The sequence below is a fragment of the Equus caballus genome, chromosome 1 (assembly GCF_041296265.1).
Source record: "Equus caballus isolate H_3958 breed thoroughbred chromosome 1, TB-T2T, whole genome shotgun sequence".
NCBI lineage: Eukaryota > Metazoa > Chordata > Mammalia > Perissodactyla > Equidae > Equus > Equus caballus.
Genome location: NC_091684.1, coordinates 31,294,368 through 31,312,734, shown reverse-complemented (window position 1 = coordinate 31,312,734; position 18,367 = coordinate 31,294,368). Strand labels below are relative to the sequence as shown.

The 18,367-nt window shown below is 36.4% G+C and overlaps 1 protein-coding gene and 1 long non-coding RNA gene across 4 annotated transcripts in view; both read right to left on the bottom strand.

Annotated features, from left to right (window-relative positions):
* Nucleotides 1-18,367, bottom strand: part of HPSE2 (heparanase 2 (inactive)) — a 607,109-nt gene that overhangs the window by 481,125 nt on the left and 107,617 nt on the right. The window lies entirely within an intron of this gene.
* LOC138915753 (uncharacterized) lies at nucleotides 5,668-6,704 on the bottom strand. Its single transcript, XR_011421959.1, has 2 exons — nucleotides 6,593-6,704; nucleotides 5,668-5,805 (listed from the first exon to the last, which is right to left on the bottom strand). It is a non-coding gene; the product is annotated as an uncharacterized lncRNA (long non-coding RNA).

The following is an 18,367-nucleotide window of genomic DNA, read 5'->3' as shown; positions in this document are numbered from 1 at the left end:
AGAGAAACAGAAATTATAAAAAAACTAAATGGAAATTCTAAAGTTGAGAAATATAATAACTGGAATGAAAAATTCATTAAATGAGCTCAACATCAAACTAGAGATGGCAGAAGAAAGAATCAGTGAACTAGAAGAGAGATCAATAGAAACCATCCAATATGAAGGAGAAACGACAAAAGAGATTAAAGAAAAATGAGCAAAGCTTCAGAGACCTGTAAGACAACATCAATTATATCAATATATTATAAGGGGAACCCCAGAAGAAGAGCAAAGATAAAAAGGACAGAAAACGTATTTGAAGAAACAAGGACTGAAAATGTCCCCGAAATGATGAAATACACTGACCTAAATATCCAAAAAGCTCAAGAACCTTCAAGTAAGATAAACACAAAGAGATCCAAACCTAGACACATTACAGTCAAACTTTGAAAGACAATGGCAAAGATAAATTTTTGAAAGTATCAAGACAAAAACTATCCATCACATACAGAAGAATAGCAATATCAGTGAAGGCTGACTTCTAATCAGAAACAGTAGAGGACAGAAGGCAGCTGAATGGCATATTCAAAGTACTGGAGGAAAAAAACCTGTCAACCAAAGGTTCTATATCCAGCAAAACTATACAAATGTGAAGGCAAAATAAAGATATACTCAGATAAACAATCATAAAAGAAAAAAATTGATTAAAAGGATTTGATCAAATAAAAAATTTTTGTTCTTCCAAAAGGTACCTTTAAGAAAATTTTTTTAAGAAACAACAAGCTGCAGATTAAGAGAAGGTATTTTTTGCAAACCACTTCTATGATAAAGGGCTTGTACCCAGAATACATAAAGAACTCTCACAATTCAACAATAAGATGAGCAACCAAATTAAAAAATGAGCTGAAGATCTGAACAGACATTTCACCATATGCAAATAGCTAATAAGCACATGAAAAGACCCACATCATTAGTCATTAGAGAAATGTAAATTACCACAAGATACCCACTAGAATGTCAACTGAAGAGACTGACAATACCAAGTGTTGGCAATGATGTGGAGAAACTGAAACTCTTGTGTACTGCTGGTGGGAATGTGAAATGGTAGTCACTTTGAAAAAAATTTGGTAATTTCTTAAAAAGTCAAACATACACTTAATAAATGCCCAAGCAGTTAGAAATGAAAACATATGTCCACACAAAAACCTTGAGAACAAGTGTTTACAGCAACTTTATTCATAATCACAAAAAACTAGCAACACATCAAATGTCCATCAATAGATGAATGGATTACCAAACTGTAGAATATCCTTATAATGGAATACTACTCAGCAATAAAAAAGAATGAAATGCTGATATACACAACAAGAGGGATACATCTCCAAAAGCATTATGCTAAAAAGCCAGACACATATGACCACTTTATTATTCCATTTATATGATATTCTGGAAAAGGCAAAACTTTGGGAATAGACATCAGATCAGAGGCAGCTAAAGACTAGGGTTAGGTAGAGGAGATTGATTGCAAAGGGGCACAAGGGAACTTTTCAGGGTGATTTAAATCTATATCTTGATGGTGGTAGTGGTTACATGACTATACAGTAGTACTCCTCAATGGAAAATTCCAGAAATAAACAATTCATAAGTTTTAAACTGCACGCTGTTCTGAGTGGCATGATGAAATCTCCCACCATCCACTCCATCCTGCTGGGGATGTGAATAATCCCTTTGTCGAGTATTTCTATGCTGTATACGCTACCCATTTGTTAGTCAGTTAGTAGCCGTCTCGGTTATCAGATCGACTGTTGAGGCACAGTGTTTGTGTTCAGGTAATCCTTATTTTACTTAATAATGGCTCCAAAGCGCAAGAGTAGTGATGCTGGCAATTCAGATATGCCAAAGAGAAGCCATAAGGTGCTTCCATTAAGTGAATAGATGAAAGTTCTGGACTTAATAAGGAAAAAAAAAAAATCATACGCTGGTGTTGCTAAAATCTATGGTAACTTTTATTACAATATACTGTTATAGTTATCTTTTATTATCAGTTACTGTTGTTAATCTCTTACTGTGCCTAATTTATAAATTAAACCTTATAGGTATGTACGTATAGGAAAAACATAGTATATATAGGGTTCAGTACTATCTGCAGTTTCAGGCATCCACAAGGGGGCTTGGAATGTATTCCCCACAGATAAGAAGGGACTACTGTATACTACAATCATTTTTCTAAAGTCATTTTTTGCCATATGTAAATTATATCTTAATAAGATTGACGTTATGGGGAAATTCAAAAATACATATATTTTTTGAACTAGACATCCCACCTTGATAAATCTACTCTACAGAAATGAATGCATCAGTGAACAAAGATATACAAGCATTTGTATTCTAGCATGGTTCATAGTGGCACATTAAAAAAATACAAATAATAATCATTGATAATTTACACTTGAAAAATATTTTGATGATATTTTCAACAGCCAAAAGCTTAAAAGCCAATCTAGCTCACAATTGGCTATTACTTAAAATCTATATGATTAAATTACCTTATAGCAAAATCTAACCTCTTCAAAGTCTAAATTTGTTATACAGTTAACATTTGGAGCTAGACACCAAGGTGTGCATTGTACCTGCATTATCCCATCTAATGCTAACAACAACCTTTTGTGGTAGTTACTACTGTTAGCCTCATTTGACAGATAACTAAATTGATTCTAAAGAAGTTAAGTAACTTATCCGAAATCACATAACTAAAAAGTGGCAGAGCCAGGATCTGAGCCTAGTCTAATTCTAGAGCTCGTGTTCTTAACCATCATGATATTCTCTTCTAAAATGATTCTGTACCATAATTTGCAAACTTTGAAAAAAACTTTTCCAAAACCAGCACATTGAACAAGCAGAATCATGGGCGATAACTGGATAGCATACTTTTGTCTCACCCTATTCCTTTAAAATGTATTTTGTGGGGGAAGCATTTCCTATGCCCCTGGACCGAAACTTGGGCAGTTCCATGGCTTTTAAGTCTCACTCTCAAGTAGCAAATGTTCTATGGTCACTTTAAGACTTAACCATAGTCTCACAGTTCACAAAACATCTAATCCCAAAGCCCAGGGTATAATCAAAGCTTTACACTTCATTCAAAATTACATCTACCTCCTGCTCAAGGCTCTGCAGAAGGATAAGGCAAAAGTAAAGGAAGCAAGAAAACTCTTACTTAATTAGTATGGTTATAATTTGGCTTCATTCTCTGAGCCTGGTAGAAGCTTAAAGCTACTTTTTCTCTTGTAGGTGTCTTCACAGATTTTTCAAAGCACTACACACATCCTCAAATGCTGGCAGTTTGTCACATTCATTCCCTCGACCTGGAAGAAGGCATTCTGTTCTGGCAGTCCTCAGGCTCTAGGGACACAGTAGTCCACCTCTGCCGAGGCCTGTTTGCCTGTCTAGGAATTTCTATTGCACTGGATCTAAGATGTCCCTTGTTCATATGACCCCACATTTGACCCATTACAAACACTCATGGATTCTTTCCCCAAAACTACTCTCAAAAGTTCAGTCAAATTCCAGTGCAGTAGCGATCCTCCTTTGCCCCACCACAAAAGTAGCTAGGCCATCTTTCTTTGATTTCTAGATTTCCTGAAGAGAAGTCAGTTCTCCCAGTGCATTCTCCCATACCCAATGGTGGGAAATCCATATTAAGGGCCTCAGGTAGCTCTTCTCTCTTGACCTTAGGTGAAGAGGGAAGCACTCACCCCACTTTTGGGACAGAAGTGTGGAGAAAAAGATTCACAGTACCACTTTCTCCAAATAAAGCTTCCTTAAAAAGTCTTCCTCAAATATCTAACAATCCACACTTTAAAAGCCTCTGTATGGAAGAGGAGTTTTTAAGATTAGGTGACCAGTTTCCAGGTATATATCCTTCTGCAACTTGGCCCGGTACTTTGCTTTAGTGTGTGACATCTGCTGTATATTGATGCCTTAGTAGAAACTTCCAATTTAACATGCTGCCATACTTCCTTTTCATTGGAATGTAAAAGGTATAGCTTAATCTCCGTATAATCCCAAGAGTCCACTGCCCTGGGCCTCTACTCAACCATCAGAATATGAAGCAACTATAAATTGCTAGTTTCCATCCACTGGGCTACTTAGCTCTTCCTTTAAATATCTTCACTCATCCCCCAAAGGCTAGTTCACTGGAGATAACCTGGTAATTAATCTAGTCGTGAATGAGGCAGAATCCTACAGCTGGCATTCGGAGGTAATGTGCCCCACATCTTTGTTGCTAGCATTTCTATGTTCTCCTACCATTTCTAATGAGAGCCTTACAGAACACCAAGCTCTTTGAGAACTCTTTGCCCCAGCTCTACTTTTGATTTCACAGAATATATTCCATTGTGCTTAATCCCTGATGATCCAAAACAAAAATTTTGAAACTATGTATACAATCTTCTATCACTGGTCATCTTGCCAAGATTTAACAGTAATAAATTTTCTTTAAATCCTTGAAACAACTGGTTTGAAAATGCTTAGCATTAGTTCATAAAATTTGGAATTTTATGGAAATGATTCTTCTGAAAATGCCAACTGCTTATTTATTTTTAAATGGTAATTTTATACATTTCTTATTTGATGACACATTTCTGTGAGGAATTAAGCAAATACACGCAGCAGCATGCTAAATGAAAACTGCGAAAGGCTGCTTCCAAACAGGTGCAGCTGATTATCATGATGTAGACCCTTCGTTTAAAAGCAAATAAACAAATAAAACTTTCATTTTCTTCACAAATTTTAAGACCTTAAAAACTTCCAGATAATGGGAAGTCCCAGAGCTCTCTGGAAAGTGTTTTCTCACGCTCTGTACCTTCTAAGACAGCTGCTCCTTTGCAGCTATAGGGAGTTGTGAGATCCCATTTGTAAAAATTCACGTGAAATCTATCATTTTGAAGAGACAGAGAGAGCAAGTCCTGGGCTTCTCAAATGTCTTTACAGGTTAAATATTTGGAAAGGTCAGGACACCAATCAATGTTAGAATATGAGGAACAATTTAACTTTCTACCAAACAGTATATAAAATAAGCTCTTTCTCAGCTGGATGATTATTTCTGTTTTGTCTAATAATGCAGTTGTTGCCAAACACTTCTGGGATCACCCAAGGAGTGCATTTTTCAAAACTTGAATTAGTAGCATTTTTTCAAGAATTGTGCTTTGAAGATTCATAAAGAGCACTAGCCAAGTCTGATTTGAGAAATGAATGTCAAAGTGACCCTTAACACAATCTGTGAATAGGATTTAAAGCAAGATGGAAAACAGAAGGTGATGAGAACTTTTTATTCCACTGGAAGGCTGGCAAGCCATTTCCAAGAGAGAGGGCTCTGAGTCTTACTCAGGGATAAGAACATTAGTGGATTTTGAGGTACATCTTCTTAGAATCACTGAAATTTTGATGGAGAATAGGCTAATTAAGCTATTTATTGTTCTTCTGGTGTTTGTTAAAAGGTTTGCTTTGGGTGTCTTCTGAGGGAGCAGCTTTCACATCGTTACTCATTTCTTGGCTATGAGATTTATTTGGGTTAGACTTGAGTTTATTCCAAATTAGATGATCCATAAGCAAAGTGGACTAAGAATAACTAGTCAGGAAAAGGACTATCACGGCCCTGAACTACAAAAGAAAAAAACAACAAAGAGCAGGTATTCTGAAACATTGGTACTTTATTTTAAACTGGTGTGTGCCATGTCTGTTTCCCAAATTGATGTTTCTCAACTGTGACTGAAATCTTTCCGAAAGTAGGATCTAGATCTTCCTCATCTTATGTATATGTTGTTCTGCCTAGAAGAGTTTGGAGCACATTTAGTCACAATCCATATCATTTTACTTGAAATAAATAATTAACTGTAAATATATACAATAAAAATGGTTGTATTTTTACATGAGATATAATGGAAGTTAAAAAAATGAGTACCAAGACTTTAGTCAAATATCAAATGAGCATTTAAATGCTAAAGACTTTATTATTTTCTCTTATTAAAGAATGATACAATGTTCACTTTTTAGAAACAGACTTTATTTCTTAGAGCAGTTTTAGGTTCATGGCAAAACTAAGCAGAAGATACAGAGATTTCCCTTATACCACCTTCTCCTACATATGCATACTTTCCCCATTATCAACATCTGCCACCAGAGTGGTACATTTGTTACAACTGATAAACATCTATTGACTCATTATCACTCAAAGTCCACAGCTTACATTAGAGTTCACCTTGGGTGTTTTAATTCTATGGGTTTGGACAAATTTATGACTCGTATCTATCATTATAGCATCATACAGAGTAGATTCACTGCCCCAAAAATCATCTGTGCTCTGCCTATTCATCCCTCCCTCCTCCCTAACCCCTGGCAACCACTGATCTTTTTATTGTCTCAATAGTTTTATCTTTTCCAGAATATCATGTAGTTGGAATCATATAGTATGTAGCCTTTTCAGACTTGCTTATTCTACTTAGTAATATGCATTTAAGCTTCCTCTATGTCTTTTCATGGCTTGATAGCTCATTTCTTTTTAGCATTGAATAATATTCCATTGTTTGGATGTACCACAGTGTATCCATTTACCTACCGAAGGACATTTTGTTGAGGATTTTTGCATCTATGTTCATGAGAGATATTGTTCTGTATTTTTTTTTTCTTGTAATGTCTTTGTCTGGTTTTGGTAGTAAGGAAATGCTGGGCTCAGAATAAGTAGGAAGTAGTTCCCCCGCTTCTATCTTCTGAAATAGATTGTAGAGAATTAGTATAATTTCATCCTTAAATATTTGGTAGAATTCTCCTGTGAACCCATCTGGGCTTGGTGCTGATTTGGAACGTTCTTAATTATTGATTCAATTTCTTTAATAGATGTAGGCCTATTCAGATCGTCTATTTCTTCTTGTATTTTTGGCAGATTGTATCTTTCAAGGAACTGGTGCATTTCATCTAGGTTATACTAATACTAATACACCCATCAGAGGCATTCTTCATTTCTTTTATAGCGGTTTTTATCTCTAGCATTTCTTTTGATTCTTTCTTAGAATTTTGACCACCATGTTTACATTGCCAATCTGCTCTTGCATGCTGTCTACTTTATCCACTAGAGCCCTTAGCATATTAATAATCATTGCTTTAAAATCTTGGTCTGATAATTCCAACATCCCTGTGATATCTGGATCTGGTTTTGATGCTTGCTCTGTCTCTTCAAACTGTGTGGTTGTTTTGCCTTTTAGTATGTCTCGTAATTTTTTTTTTTTTTTTGAGGAAGATTAGCCCTGAGCTAACATCTGCTGCCAATCCTCCTCTTTTTTTGCTGAGGAAGACTGGCCCTGAGCTAACATCCATGCCCATCTTCCTCCACATTATACGTGGGATGCCTGCCACAGCATGGCTTGCCAAGTAGTGCCATGTCTGCACCAGGGATCCCAACCAGCGAACCCTGGGCCACCGAAGTGGAAGGTGTGAACTTAACCGCTGCGCCACTGGGCTGATCCCCATTGTAATTTTTCCTTGATAGCTAGACATGGTGTATTAGAATTGCTGTAGGCCTATAGTGATGTGGTGGTAAAGTACAGGGAGGGGAAGCATTTTGTAGTACTATGATTAGGTATCAGTCTTTTAGTGAGCCTGTACCTCTTGATTGTAAACTTCACAGGTACTTCTCAGCAACTCCCTCTCCCCTCTCTAGGTGGAACAGGACGGCTAGAGGAGGCTGGAGTTAGGTATTTCCCTTCTCCCAAGTCATTTAGGCTCTGATAAAACTCCAGCAAGTTAGGCTTTGGTTAAATAGTTTCTACTGAGGGCAGATCTTGTTAAGAAGAACAGAATGCTTTGGCATATTTCAAGATGGTTTCTTTTCCCCTTCCCCTGCCAGAAACACGAAGAGATTTTTCCCCAGTATTCACTGTGAGAACAAGTCAAGCTGCTGGAGGCAAAACTCACAAAACGTAGGAGTTCCCCCGGTGACTGGGTCCCTCCTGGAGTTTTTATCTCTCAAGGTTGTCCATACTGAGTGTCTAGCTGATATACTTGAAATAGGCATATCTAGAGAAAGACCTTCCTGAGTCCTTTGATGTCCTGGGGGCAGAATGGGGAACAAAGACTTGAAGGAAAGAGCTCTAAGAAAAGGAATGAACTTCCTGTTCATCTTTCAGTTTACACACACACACATACATGTGCACACGTGTCCTCACACATAAATACACACACACCTGTTTCAAAGATCAAAATTGTACTCCTCTAGGGAAATCAAGGTCTAGCTTCAAATGTACTCCCTCCAGGATTTTCTTCTCTCTCAGTCATGCACCCAATGATATATTGGTGAGGTCCATTTGATGAACACCTTTGCCAATGCCTAACTCATATTTCTTAGAGAGATGCTATCAGGTAGGAAAAGAAACACCCAGTCTTGGAAAGCCAAAGACACCATCATTGCATGATTCTGACAAAGGCCACTCATTCTATTCAAGATTCATTCACATTTTTCCAGGCCTGTGCTAGGTGCAGAGGATGCAATGGTGAGCAAAAGGTGGTTCTTGCCTTAGGAGCTCATGGTCTAAGCTGAACAGAAATATCCTGAGGAGAATTCTATTTGGTCTTACTTATATCCTGGTCTATATTTCAATGAATCACTGTGGTAATTTGGGGCCACATTTCCACTCCTGAGGAGAGAAAGATGGGGTATGGATCAGGAAGATAAGCAGAGAGCACAAGTATGAAGACTGAGTGTTCCACATAAATAACATGAAGGGTTCTCCAAAGAAAAGTTGGGATGGTAGCAGAAATGCTATAATCAGAAGGAAGAAAATGAAATGTGTTGGGCAAACATACCAGAAACACTTTCTCATGAACAGTGCCAATCAAAGAAGACATATAAATTCTATTTCACAAGGTTTGTGAAGTTTCACAAAGCCACTTATCTGGGCACCTCACCTATTCTACTATGACCAAACAAGAAGGGGAAATGCACATACTCTCAGGGGAATCCTGTTAAAAAAAACCCTAGTGATATAGGTTGCTCAATAATCTGCGGTGACAGGATGTTCCTAACCTGGCTCCTGGTGAGATACGGAGTGCCAATCTAGCATTGCCAATCATTTTCCAGGCCAGTCACAGAAGGGCCATGTAGGCTTATTACCATGACAGAGTGTTTACTGGCACAACTGTTTTTTTAACAAACATTCTCCCCTTTATCCATGCAACATTGATTCAGTCCAAAGAAAGGAAATGAATGAGCCATATACAATAATTTACTCAATAATCTATTCAGGGCATTCCCCAGTCTATGCAGAACGGTGCAGAAACCCCAAGGGCACAGAGATTAAGGTTGGCAAAGAGTCCAGAAATTGAGATAGGAAATCCAAGAGAGGAAAAAACTAAACAGAAGAGGGAGCTCTCAAAACTAAGCATAAGTTCTAAGCATATCATTTTAATCCAAGTATAAAATCTAAGTATAAACTGACCATTGAACTGTGAGATTCCAAAAAGTCTGCTGGAAAGCTGAAAAGGCTGAGCAGAGATTTCAGCTGCTGCCCAATGCAGGAAGACAGTGTTTTGAGTTTCAATTCTGCAAGTTAGAGAGGCTTGATAAACATTTGGACTGTCCAGTAAAAGTGCAAAAAGGAGTAATGCCATGTGAGTATAGTCTATGTCTCACTCTAAGACTAAAAGAAAAACTAAAATAGATCTGCTCTATCAAAGTGTAAAACAAAGTCTACACTAGTTTAAGTTGACCAACCAATAATTGAGCTGTCTGCTTGAATTTAAAAGAAAAGAAGCACTCTTCAGAGAAAGACAACAAAATCCAGATTCTCTACAACGTATCAAACTAATGTCCAGATACAATTTCAAAGTTACCAGACATAGGAATAGAAAAAATGTGACCCACAGTTAAAAGAAAAAGCAGTCAATAGAAACCCCAAAATGATGCAGACACTGGAATTGGCAGACAAGGGCTTTAAAGCTGCTACTATAAATACAATCAAGGACTAGAGGAAAAGATGATAATAATGAATGAAAAGATGGAATATTTAAGCAGAAAAATAGAAACTATGAAAAATAACCAAATGAAAACTCTAGAAATGAAAAGAACAATATCTGAAATAAAAAATTCAATAGATGGGCTTAACAAAAGATTGGAGCCCTTCCAAGAAAAGATCACAAACTTGAAAACAGATCAATAGAAAGTATTAATTCTGAAGAACACAGAGAATAAAAGATTGGACAAAATTAGCAGAGTCTCAGGGATCTGTAGAACAATATCCAATAGCTGGACATATGTGTAATAAGAATCTCAGAAGGAAAAGAGCATGAAATTGTGGGGGGTAAATTGTGAAAATATAATGTAGGAAAAATCCCCAAATTTGATGAAAAACATTGACTTTTAGAGTCAAGAAAGTCATCAAACCCAAATCAGGAAAAATATAAAGAGAATCACATTAGGCACATTTTAGTAAAATGGCAGAAAACCAAAGGTAATAAGAAAATCCTGAGAGCAGACAGAGTAAAATGACTCATTACACAAAAAGGAAGAATACTACAAATGAAAGCTGACTTCTCAACACAAAGAATAAAGGCAAGAAGAAAGTGGGACAATATTTTTTAAAAACCAAAAACAAAATAAAAATCAAAAATTAAAAAACTAAAAACCATCAACCCAGAATTCCATATCTAGGTAAAATATCCTTCAAAAATGAAGGAGAATTGAAGACATTTTCATATGAACAAAATTTGAGAGGATGTCTTCAACAGACACACACCTCATGCTAAAAGAAGTTCTCTGGCTGAAAAGAAATGACATCAGATGGAAATTCATACCTACAAAGAGAAATAAAGGGAAGCGGAAATAGTAAAATGTGGATAATTCTAACAGATGATATTTTCTACCTTCTATTAATTCCTTGAAAAAACAACTGACTGTATATACTTAAATCTACTGAACTATACACTTAAAATCGTTAATATGATAAATTTTATGATGCGTGTTTTTTACCACAATAAAAAAAAACAACTGACTGTTTGGGGCCGACCCAGTGGCATAGTGGTTAAGTTTGCATGCTCCATTTTGGTGGCCTGGGATTTGTGGGTTCTGATCCCAGGCACAGATCTATACACTATTCATCAAGCCATGCTGTCGTGGCATCCCACATATAAAACAGAGGAAGATTGGCACAGATGTTACCTCAGGGACAATCTTCCTCAAGCAAAAAGGAAGACTGGCAACAGATGTTAGCTCAGGGCCAATCCTTCTCACCAAAAAAAAACCTGACTGTTTAATGAAAAAATTGTAATATTATATTGTGGGATTATAATATATGTAGACGTAAAATATATAACAACAATATCACAAAGGGTGGGGGATGTAAATGTAATTACAGTATTATAAAACTTTTACATTTTACTGAAAATACTACAATATTAACTCTAAATAGATTGTGGTAAGCTAAAGATCCATATTGTAATCTCTAGTGCAAACACTTAAAAATAAGACACAAGTTATAGCTAGAAAGTCTTTAGAAGAATTAAAATGAAACATTAAAAATCTGATTAACCCAAAAGAAAACAGGAAAGGAGAAAAACAAGGGAAAAAGAAGAAGACAGGACAAATAGAACACAGCAAAATGGTAGATCTAGAATTGCACTTTCAACCATGTTGGAGTAACTGGTGCTGGATCAGCCCTCCTGACATAAACAACTATAAAACTGAGCAAGCTATTTGAGGCAACGCTTTTTAGGCAGCGGACAACAGATAGCACATGACTGCAACCCTTGAGAGAAAGGGAACTCATGAGGTGAGCCCCATGATCAACCAGCTCTCTGACTGGATACGATCTCCCAACTGCAATGCAGAGAGTTGGAGTCAAGGTGGTCCCACTGACCAGAGGAGACAGAAATCAGACTTAAGGTTGGCTGAACTGTACTCTTTGAGGCAAGGCATCAGAGAAAAGGTAGCCGTGCAGAGAAGAAGGCCCTAGGAGTCCACGTGGGAGGTCCTGTGTGTATCCCTGACTAAGGGTGAGGCTGTACATGTTCAGAGTGAGACCTTGCAAGGTTTACCAGATAACAGTTACTATGGGATTGAGAGGGGAATAGAGATATTAGAGGATAAGTATGCTAGAAGAAAAGCAGAATTCTTGGCCCTTTCAGAGTAAGAGACTGTTAATACTTTGATGACATCCCTGGCATTCAGTTGAGACAACAGAAGGCCACACCACAGGAGTAAGAACCTAACACTAGTGTAAAAGCTACTCTAAATCTACCCTAACAGAGCCTGAAACCAAATCCTAATGAGACCCAGAAGGGAGACAGAGTTTGAAAGTGAAGTCCTGCCAAACTAGAGGGGCTTAAGAAACACCCTGAACTTTCCACAATACTGAACAAAGCCTAAAGCCTACAAAAGTTTAAGGTGACCAGCCTGTAACTGAACTGCTTATTAAAATGAGAATCAGTACTACCCATAAAAAGAAAACAGAATCCAGAAGCTCTACAATACTTTTATTCACAACGTCTATTCAATTTAAAAATCAAGCAGATACATAAAAAACAGAAAAATGCTATCTATAGTCAAAAATAAATAAACAAAAAAATTAAAATTGATCAATAGAAACCAGATCAGAAATGGCCCAAATGTTGGACTTAGCAAAGACGTTAAGCACCTATTATAAATACGTAAAAAATTAAAATAAAATATATTTTTAATGAGTTAACAGATAAGAAACCTCAGTAGAGAAATGAAAACAATATATAAATAAAAACTAAATAGAAATTCTAGAACTGAAATTAAAAATTCTCTAGATGGGCTTAAAAACAGAATGTAGAATAAAAAGTGGTGAACTTGAAGACAGATGAATAAAAATAATCCAATTTGAAAAAGAGAGAAATGAAAAGAAAATCCCCAGTATTTGGAAATTAAATAACACATTTCTAAGTAACTCATTGGTCAGGGAAGAAATCATAAGAGAAATTGGAAAATATTTCAAACTGAATAATAATAAACATATCAAAATTTGTGGAATGCAGCCAAAACTGTCCTTAAAAAGGGCATCTCTGTTATAAATTCCTATATTAGAGAAAAGAGAAAGACTTAAAATTGGTTATCTGTTTCCACCTTAAGAAGCTAGAGGAGGGAGCCAACCCTGTGGCTGAGTGGTTAAAGTTCTGCGCACTGTGCTTCGGTGGTCCTGGGTTCACGGGTTTGGATTCTGAGTGTGGACCTACTCCACTCATTGGCCACGCTGTGGAGGCATCCCACATACAAAGTAGAGGAAGATTGGAGTGGCTGTTACCTCAGGGCTAATATGCCTCACAAAAAAACGAAAAACAGAAGCCAGAGAAAGAAGAGCAAATTAAATGCAAAGTAATAGGAAAGGAATAATAAAGATCAGAGTAGAAATCAGCAAACAATAGAGAAAATTAACAAAGCCAAAATCTTTTAAAGGATTAATAAAACTAATAAACACCTACCAAGAATAATTAAGAATGAGAAAAAACACAAGTTAATAATATTAGGAATAAAAGAGAAGCATCAGTACAGATCCTATAAGCATTAAAAAGATAGTAAGGTAATACTATGAACACCTTTATGCCAATAAATTCAACAACTTAAAATGGGCAAGTTCCTTTAAAAACATTAACAAAAATGACTAAAGAAGAAATAGAAAATCTGAATAGCCCTATATGTATTAAAGAAACTAAATTTATAATAAAAATCTCACACAAAGAAAACTCCAGGCCCAGGTGGGTTCATTAGTAAGTTCTATCAACCTTCAAGGAAGACAATATCAATATTATACAAACTCTTCCAGAAAAAGAAGAAAAAAGAATGCTTCCACCTATTTTAGAAGCCAGCTTGACTCTGACACCAAAATCTGGAAAGGACATTACAAAAAAAAAAAAGCTACAGACCAATAGCCTAAATCCTCAATTATATAATTAAGTGAGGAATAGACAGTGTTTTCAACAAATGCCACTGGAATAACTAGAAAAATATGGAAAAAATAAACATTAAGCTTTCCCCGACACAATTAATTAATGTGAAATGGGTCATACACTTCAGTATAAAAGCTAAGCCTAGTAAAATGTCTAGAGGAAAACATGGAAAAACATTTTTGCAGTCTTGGGAGTAGACAAGGATTTCTTAGCACACAGAAAGCATTAATTGCAAAAGAAAATTTTGATAAATCAGACATCATGATTAAAACTTTCACTCTATACAGTTATATGACTCATAATGACGTTTTGGTCAACAATAGACCACATATATGACAGTGGTCCCATAAGATTAGCACCATATAGCCTATGTGTGTAGTAAGCTATGTCATCTAGATTTGTGTAAGTACACTATGATGTTCCCACAATGACAAACTTGCCTAATGATGCATTTCTCAGAACATATCCCCATTGTTAAGTGAAGCATGACCATAAAACTGAAAATAAGTTAGAATTTCATTAACAGGAGAACGTATAAACAAATTGTGGGTATTCATACAATGGAAAACAACTCAGAAATTTTTTTAAATGAACTACTGACACATACAACATGGATGAGTAATGGGAATATTATGTTAAGCTTAAAAAGCCAGACACAAAAAATACATATGAAGTTCAAGAACAGGCAAAATAATCTATGGTGATAGAAATCAGAACAGTGGTTGCCTTTGGAAGATGAGGATTGACTGGAAAGGGACAATAGGAAACTTTCTGGATGATGGAAATGTTCCAGATCTTGTCTGAGGTGGTGGTTACATAGGTGTATACTTTTAACAAAACTAATCAAATTGTAAACTTACAATCTTTGCATTTTATGCTATATAATTTTTTAACATGATAATATTGGAAAAGAAATTTTAGTTCCCGCCAATTTGTGTAATTTTCCATCTAGATTTCAAAAGGTACCAAGTACCAAGTAAAATAAAACTGAAGTGACCCATGTACCTTACCTGAACCTAAAATGGAAGGTTCAAAAATTCACCCCCATTTAATATTCTACAAATTAGGAAAGGTGTGTGTGTATATATATATATATATATGCAGAGTGAGAGAATTATATATTATATAAATATAAAAAGAAATTCTATATGTAGAATACTATAGAAAGACACAACAAGGGCAGCAGGTAGCCAACAGCATGGGGTTTCATTTGCTATCTGATTCCTCCCTTTACTTGCCCACACTGTTCAAGTTTCAAGGAAAGCCCACCTGAACCCTCTGGAGACCAAAAGATGCCCATAAGCTTTCAGGCCTTGCCACCATAAACTAGGACTAACTCCAGACAAAGCTTATAATCAAGACAATAGCCAGGACCAATTCAGGAGAAATCACTTCTTTGGTAGCCCCATCAAGTTCATTCTAGTCAGTGAGACTGACCTTTCTCAACATAAACCCAGGATTCTAATCAAGCTGACATGGAGGTGAAGTTATTTGGTCCAGCTGGCTACAAAAACACAAGCGCGAATTCTTTCTTGCTCACCCTCATCCTAGCCTTTCCCTCCCTTCTTCCTGTTTCTTTTCTTTTTCACACATGCACAGTCACGTCGTCATATGAGACAAGTGAACACTGAATCTTATGGGTAAAAAAACAGATGTTTTCCAATTTTCCTTCACAAAACCATATTTTATATTGGGTTCTTCTGTGGATTTATAGCCAATGAAGAGATGTTACTACATTAGCTCATGGAGGGGGATGATAAAAACTGGAAAGGAAGAGTCAGACAAGGCAAAGAGAAGCTATCCAGAAGGCTGCAATTGGAGAAGCATGACAAATGGGCAGCACAGTTTTAGAGGGTTCCGGCAGAAAGGCAGATTGCCTGACTGGGAGAGATTCTCCACAGCTGGAGCATCACACACACCATCTGGAATTTTTTAAAGCTGCTTTCCCCAGGTGATCTGATTCTCAGAGTGCCAGTGGAGATGAGAAAAAAAAAGAGTAATTGTATAGCTCAGAACAGCTTCAAATGCTCCCCAAATTAGTTAATGAAATCTTGTTTGAATCAGTTTCAGCTTCTCCTCTAAATTGAGCCCCTAGTTTTGTGTTGTTGTTTCTCCATGAAGAACTGAATGACAGAAGTTTAACCCCTAAAGGCTTTCTGAACAGTGGAACAAAACAGGATTCCCAGCACGGTGGTCAAAAACGGTGTTCAAGCTGTCGGATCTGGTCCAAATTTCCCAAAACAGGCCAACAAAGCTTCATTTTCAGTCTCACTCCTCTTGATTAGTCTTAGCACTACTTTTAGCTGTTGCCAAATGGACAGCCTACATGCTGAGGTCCCCAGTTTTCTTTCCCAGATGGTTGAAACTCCAGATTTAAAATAATAAAGGAAAATATAATTTAAAAAATTAAAAGAAACTACAAACCCTCATAATAATGAAAGACTTGTTTTCTGTATTTCAAAACACATATGTGTTTGTGAACACAGAGTTGGGGTGCAGTGGGAGAGGGGGTGTGAAAGAGAAAAAGAGAGAGGTTTTTGGGGAACAGGTGAGACAAGGGAAGGACAAAAAGGGAGCAGGAAAGGAATTCTGCCTCTATCGTCTATCCTCATTTCTGCCCCCAACCCACTTTTTTTTTGGTCTCCTATCCTATCTTCCCTTATACTAGGAGTATAAAAGCAAACTTTTTCTGTAAAGGGCCACATAACAACCATTTTAGGCTTTGTGAGACAAGTGGATTCTGTCACAACTACTCAACTCTGCCACCGTAGAATAAAAACAAGCATAGACAATATGTGAACAAATGAGAATGGATTTGTTCCAATTTATGGATTGTGAAATTTGGATTTCATATATTTTTCACATCACAAAATATTATTCTTTTGATTTTTTTCCCCAATCATTTAAAAATGTAAAAATCATTCTTAGCTCACAAACTATACAAAGTCAGTGGGCCAGATTTGGGCTATAGTTTGCCAATCCCTATTTAATACCAATAAAGACCATTGTTCATGCCAATAAAGACCATTATTCAAGGTTCAGTTCCAGAACTGCACAATGGTTACAGCAAGAGTCCTCATTCCTTGAGAAAATTTTTTAAAAATTGAAGTGTTCAATCCTACCATGAGGACCTGTGGGGAACTTTTCATACTCAGGATCAGCAGATGCCAGAGGTCTAAATAAATGTGTATCTAAAATAAATTCCTTCCCCACTTTTAAACTTTCAAGAATTTTCTACTTTGCCCATTCTTTGTATGTATCTTCTTTCATTCTTGTTAGCATCAAGAAAGGGTAGCTTCTTAATTATCACATTTTCAAGTATCTACTTGTGCTTTACTTTGGTGAAGATAAAGGCTAACAGAGGTACCTCTATAGTTCTTTTCTCTCTTTTTTTTAATAAAAACACTAATATGTCCACCCCAATAAATTAGCTTCTCTACTGTGAAAGACTTATTTGCTGGGAATAACAACTTGATACATCATTTTGAAAGAGGAAAAAGACCTAGGTACAAAAAATAGGCAAGAAGAGTGGTTTATAATTTATAACTACAAGTTTTGGCACAGCACTTTTCACAGAGTTTTCACTGAAGGGACCATTCCTACATAAAGATACCAGGACAGGAGCTGGTGCTACAGATATGGTGCTGCCCTCAAAAAACTTAGTCTAGTTGTAGAGGCATAAGAGACACATAGAAAAGAGTAATATAAGAACCACAAACATTTCACATAATTGAATATATATGAAAATGTATAGCAATATGGAATCCCATACAGATATAATAAAAATGAAAACTTAGAGAAATTGTATGAGAAAAATCCCAACTCTCAAAAACACATTTAAAAAATATTTCCTGTCTAACAAGAACAAAATTAGAAAAATACCAGAAAAGGCAATAATGAAATGTAACCCTCCCCCCTAAAAAAAACTTATGTATAAAAAAGAAGGCTCATCTCAAAAGAAAAAGGGGACACAACACAAATACAGTAAAATATGATAAATCATAAAAGACATAAAAATGATAATACGGACATAAATGAATGTCCTTGTGGTACATATCGGGAGACATATTTTTATGTTTAAAATCAACTGTGAATTTAAAAGTTTGAGCTTGTAGTGTTTAAAATTCTACATAAAATGCAAACATGGGCAACAATAAATAATTCACGGTAACTAAGTATCTGGTGACAGATACAGATGACAAATAATCCAATAACTCAGAGAAGGCTGAGGCCAGGAGTACTGGTTTACGGAAGAACATAGTCTACACAGAGAGCCCTGTAGAAAAGAAACCCAGATATTGAGAAGAAGGAGTAGTACACCAGAGACAGGGTGATAAAGGGAGGGAACTTGGGCAGGAAGGAAATCTGCCTGCCCACAACAAAGGGAGCCCACCAGTTGGAAAATAATCCAAAAAAGACCCAGATAGCATAATGTCCA